The following is a 6352-nucleotide window of genomic DNA, read 5'->3' as shown; positions in this document are numbered from 1 at the left end:
TTTGTGACCAGGACAGTGATATTTTGAAATTTACCTATTTTCCAGAACATTCCAGATAGATTCAGTGCTGAGTAAACTTGGAGTAACTTCTAGAACTTTCTAGAACTTTCCAGTAATATAAATAGTAGTATAAATACAGGGGCCTTAAGCCCACCAGTTCAGTTTAGTTCCAGCTGCCTAAGTGGATACATATCTGCATTTTTCTGAGATGGCATCAAGAGGCTGCAAGCATCCGGCAGACGCATTTTGCTATGTCTGCGGCCAATTTATCAAGACAAGAGCGAAAAAGTACTCCGTGGAAGCATCTGCTAAGATGTGTGAGGCCTACAAGGCATATTTCAGCATGCCTGTCGGGGATCAAGACAAACCCTGGGCGCCTCATTTCACCTGCGAGCACTGCAAAAAAACTCTGGAAGGTAAGATGGACAATTGTTGCTCGGAATTTTATGTTATAAAATTTGTTAAAATTTTTAAAATTGTAAACGTTTTTAATTTTTAAATGTTTTACAATTTTCAATGTTATTGAAAAAATATATATGAAAAATTTTGCGAGAATCTCTTACACATTATTCATGGGTGAAATAAATGTATTTTTGTAGGATGGTACAGAGGGGAAAAGAGAGCCATGAAGTTCACTATCCCAAGAATTTGGCGGGAACCCACTGACCACTCAAGCAACTGCTACTTCTGCATGGTGGACCCTTCCAAGCGGACCGAGTTCTCTGTGGGGAGGAACAACGTCAATTGGGAGCCACTGGTGGACCCCCGGAAGGTGCTGATGCCACCACTGCATATCACATTGGGCCTTATGAAACAATTTGTCAGAGCTCTAGATAAGGAGTCGGCAGCCTTCAAGTACCTTCAAGACTTCTTCCCTAAGCTGTCTGAGGCAAAGGTCAAAGCCGGTGTGGTTAGGGCTCTGGACTCTTGACCGGAGGGTCGTGGGTTCAATCCCTGGTGGGGACACTGCTGCTGTAGCCTTGAGCAAGGTACTTTACCTTGATTGCTCCACTAAAAACCCAACTGTATAAATGGGGAATTGTATGTAAAAAAAAAAAGTGATATCTTGTAACAATTGTAAGTCGCCCTGGATAAGGGCGTCTGCTAAAAAATAAATAATATACCAAAAAAAAACATTTAGTTAACAAATCTGTTACAGTTTTCAAATCCTTTGACATAAAATATATTTCTGAACCAGAAGTACATTATTGAAAAATGGATTTGTAAAATATTAAATTCAATTCAAACCCTTTTCCCCCACATTAGGAGTGTTGCACATAGCAGTACCCCACAGTACAAGCCTTGTTCATTGTGTGCTCCCTGGCAGATGTACTATGTCGTGGCTTAGATGATTTAATAATGACGCCAAATGCAATGGATAGATAGCAGCTGTCTCGCGATGTTCGTTTCAGTTATTACGGTGCCTTTCTGATACATAACAGTAATAGAATATTGGTTGTTTATAATTTTCTGGATAAAGTTACATCCTGTGCTATAGAAAATGATCCTGTGATCCAAACGCGTTCTCCCTGATTAAAAAATATTCCATAATCAGCTAATACTGGTACAAAGTTTAGTTCCCACATTACAACGTGTCATTTTAATTGCTGATAATTCCAGCCACCGCTGGTGACCAGTTTACAGTTGGGAATTGGAACACATTCATTAACTTCTTACTGGGCAGTATAGGAAATCCCAGCAAAGATATTCATTTAGGAAAGAAGACCACAAACAGTTGCCTTTAATACTGTGTAGTAAAGAGATTGTAATGGAACCCGCTGAGCTAGCTCAACCAGCAGCTGCTGGCAATAATATACAGAAGTGTGTTGAACAGATAGCAGGGCTGGCCAGCCTAAGCTACTTGTATCAAATGTGTTTTTATACAGCTATAGAGACGTGGATCTTTACATAACTGTGGCAATGTGCCCCGCCCCTGTGTGGGTTTTTGTGTTTTATGTTGTATGTTGCATGTGTTAATGTTGGTGTATAGGCATTGGTACACGGGATATAAACGGGTCTGTGTTTCACGTGTGATTTAAATTGTATATTTGTATTTAGGCACGAGGATGGCACATCACATCACGTGCATTTAAAGTATTAGTATGTGAACACGGGAAAGTGCACTTTAATTAATTCACGTGCAGTTGTACCGAGATTCCAATTGAATGATTGACTAGCAATCGAGTCTCGGTACAACTGCATAAAAGCATCACTCGGGGTTGTGTGTTCGAGAGTGGAGAACGGGTGAGGAGAAGGAGGAAAGAAGTAAAGGAAAGGAAAGGAAAGTAAATGAAACTAAAATAACCATTTATTTCACTCACCGTGTTTGTTTGTCTGTTCGTTTTTGTTTACCTGTTTATTTTGGCCGCTGTTTATAAGTGTCGTGTCCTGTTTTTGTGTTCTCTTATTTTGTTTATTAAATGCTGAGCACAACCAAGTGCTCAGCTTCACCAACCTCACTGTCTCTGCCTGTTCTGTGTTTCTCCTGTTTTCTGGTCTGAAGTCATCCACTGCAGTCGTCTTTGTGACAATAACACACAGAAAAAACACACACACCACAAAGCCGAGAGTGAAATGGGCAGATTTGTGTCAGTTTCCAGCAGCAGATGACAGAGCTGGGTCCAGATCTTTGTGTTTAGAAACTCTTGTAACGTGTTCAGAGTTTCTAAACACCAGCAATGTGTTTTATGTAATGGACTGCCCCTGGTTTGACTAATTGGTTTGTTATGCCAATGTAACCATGGCTTGTATTAAACTGCGTATTACTGTTACAGGTCCGTTTCTAATGAAGCACCCTTCAAGCAGTCACAGGAACTAACGTGTGGGCATCTTGTAAACTCCAAGATCTTTCTCTCTCATTCCCATACAAAACAGATATTCAAACATGCTGGTGTGTCATGCTGTACAGAATTCAGTCTCTGTGTGGGTTTTTCTTAGAAATCCCATTGATCTGATTTAAAGATTATCATGCAAAGCAGCCAGCAGGAGGCAAACAGGAGAAGTAGGGGGAGCTGGTAACGTTCACTCTCCTTAAACGATTGAGAACTTATGGCTGAAAAAAACATGCAAAAAATGAAAATAATTCAGAACTTACAGTATATTACAGTGTGTTCTGATTGCCAGCCAAAGACAGTGTTTTACTGAGGATAGAATATTTCCTTCTACATGTTCTGATCTATCTAATCAGATTGTTTTATCCAGTGGAACCACTTATCCCATTGTGTTATCACTTGGGATGATCAGTCTTTAGCCCTAGTCACTGACAAGCTGTATCAGAACCCTGGGGTGTATGGAGGCTATCCTGTCCGTCAGTCTGTCTGTCCATCTTGGTTTCCGCATGGTGTGATCCCATTTCCTCCTCCTTCAATACCTCTTCTTTCATAGAAGTTGGTCAGTTTGTATGTGCATTGTATTGTTTCCCATGCTTTCCCCATGCTTCTACTCAGCATTTGCTCTGCTTCCCCATGGTAAATCAGTCATGTTTTATCATGTTTGTCCTTGCCTGCTTGCTCTTTAACATGGCTGGATTATTTGTGCCTTAACTGTGCTTTGCTTTGTTTTTACAATGTGAACTTTTATCAGTGACAACACTGGAAAACACAGCGGCGCCGCTAGAACCCTACTAATATATCACAGTGTGCTCGAGGACTCGAACATCCACCTGCTATGCTGCCTAACGAACCTCCTTCTAAAAGAGATCGCTCAATTGAGTTTTTAAAATAAAAACACTATAGTACAGTGTGATGGGGTACTCCCTGCCCCTGTGCATATAACCCTAACCCTAACAAACCTCCTTCTAAAAGAGATCGCTCAATTGAGTTTTTAAAATAAAAACACTATAGTACAGTGTGATGGGGTACTCCCTGCCCCTGTGCATATAACCCTAACCCTAACGAACCTCCTTCTAAAAGAGATCGCTCAATTGAGTTTTTAAAATAAAAACACTATAGCACAGTGTGATGGGGTACTCCCTGCCCCTGTGCATATAACCCTAACCCTAACGAACCTCCTTCTAAAAGAGATTGCTCAATTGAGTTTTTAAAATAAAAACACTATAGTACAGTGTGATGGGGTACTCCCTGCCCCTGTGCATATAACCCTAACCCTAACGAACCTCCTTCTAAAAGAGATCGCTCAATTTAGTTTTTAAAATAAAAACACTATAGTACAGTGTGATGGGGTACTCCCTGCCCCTGTGCATATAACCCTAACCCTAACGAACCTCCTTCTAAAAGAGATCGCTCAATTGAGTTTTTAAAATAAAAACACTATAGTACAGTGTGATGGGGTACTCCCTGCCCCTGTGCATATAACCCTAACCCTAACTAACCTCCTTCTAAAAGAGATTGCTCAATTGAGTTTTTAAAATAAAAACACTATAGTACAGTGTGATGGGGTACTCCCTGCCCCTGTGCATATAACCCTAACCCTAACGAACCTCCTTCTAAAAGAGATCGCTCAATTGAGTTTTTAAAATAAAAACACTATAGCACAGTGTGATGGGGTACTCCCTGCCCCTGTGCATATAACCCTAACCCTAACGAACCTCCTTCTAAAAGAGATCGCTCAATTGAGTTTTTAAAATAAAAACACTATAGCACAGTGTGATGGGGTACTCCCTGCCCCTGTGCATATAACCCTAACCCTAACGAACCTCCTTCTAAAAGAGATCGCTCAATTGAGTTTTTAAAATAAAAACACTATAGTACAGTCGCTACAGCCCACATACAAGTTTAAAATGGTTTGCACTGTAACCCCGCTCCCCCACGTTTCTTCATGCTTATACTGTACCACACTTTACTGTAGCATGCACTAGGCTTCGCCATGCGTGTCTAGGCTGACTGCACATTTTATTTTGGTGGTTCAAAGGCAGCACTATAATTACACGTTTTCTTCATTTTGAACCATTCTAACTGAGTCACAAAGATGAGTCTGCATTTCTTTTCAAGCACTAATCCTGTGGGTGATACGTGCCTCCGGGGGTTTCTTTTCTTTTCTTCCTCAGTTTCGTAGAAAATGAGGTTTGCCACTTATCTGACTGTTACTCATGCCTGTTCTTGAGAGCACGGCGCTGTATGCCTGTCTGCTCTCTGCTGCGCTTGAGCAATAAGGGGAATTCCTTGTTCTTCCCTGAACAAAACAATATATATTTTTCTTATTCCTTTATGAGAATTGGGGGCAGAGCCAGTCAGCTGGGTTTCATCAGAACTCCTCTGTATTGATTCAGCAGTGTGGGGGCGAGAGGCTGCCTCCTACCCCTTCCTCCTTACTGGGAAGTGACGGGGGGAGCCAGGGAGCAAGGGCAGGACTCGGGGAGTGAGAGATTACTGGGAAGTGATAAAGGAGGAGCCAAGGAACAAGGGCAGGACTCTGGGAGTGAGAGATTACTGGGAAGTGACATGGGGAGCCAGGAAACGGGCAGAACTCGGAGTGAGAGAGAGCAGTGAGTAAGCAGCAGCGTCAGGTATTTAAGAGTCCAGCACTCAGCTGCAGGATTTGAGAGTCAGTGAAGCTGCCACGGAAGGAGGATAGGATGAGAGTCAGTGAAGCTGCCACGGAAGGAGGATAGGATGAGAGTCAGTGAAGCTGCCACGGAAGGAGGATAGGATGAGAGTCAGTGAAGCTGCCACGGAAGGAGGATAGGATGAGAGTCAGTGAAGCTGCCACAGAAGGAGGATAGGATGAGAGTCAGTGAAGCTGCCACGGAAGGAGGATAGGATGAGAGTCAGTGAAGCTGCCACGGAAGGAGGATAGGATGAGAGTCAGTGAAGCTGCCACGGAAGGAGGATAAGATTTCATGCTGCAGCGCTGGGTGAGTCCCCTTGTTTAATACTTGAGAAGGAATCAAATGTTCATGTGGTTGATTAGTGGGTCTGTTCAGGGTCACAATTACAAAGTGTTTGAACTCTTTCAGTCCTGGCAGGACCTCACCATCCTGCCTTATCTTAGCACAGTCTGTTAGCACATGCCGCTGGAAATGAAACTCCTGTTCTCATGTATACTCAGTAAAGGATGGTGCATGTTTTAAACATTTACAAACATTTTCTTTAGAACTAAAAATACATCCTGTTTATACAATATAGTATATAGATAAATGTAAAGGCATCTAACCCAGTGTACACCCTTTCTGTTTCCTTCTGAGGATGGCATGAACTCTCTCCACACTGCAGCCCAGTACTGGTATCTATCTGTAAGGTTACTCAGTGCTAGAAAAGTGCATATTCATCTTAGCTCTCAAAAACTAGAAAGAAACTGCTCAGACCAGTACTCTAACTGTCCCTTTCTGAAACTTAGACGTTTCCTTTTAGTGTTAAACTGTTTCAGTGTAAAAAGGCTGTTTGAAATTCTGGAT

Source organism: Acipenser ruthenus, chromosome 7, assembly GCF_902713425.1.
Source record: "Acipenser ruthenus chromosome 7, fAciRut3.2 maternal haplotype, whole genome shotgun sequence".
Taxonomy (NCBI): domain Eukaryota; kingdom Metazoa; phylum Chordata; class Actinopteri; order Acipenseriformes; family Acipenseridae; genus Acipenser; species Acipenser ruthenus.
Note: the sequence above shows the minus strand (reverse complement) of the source record.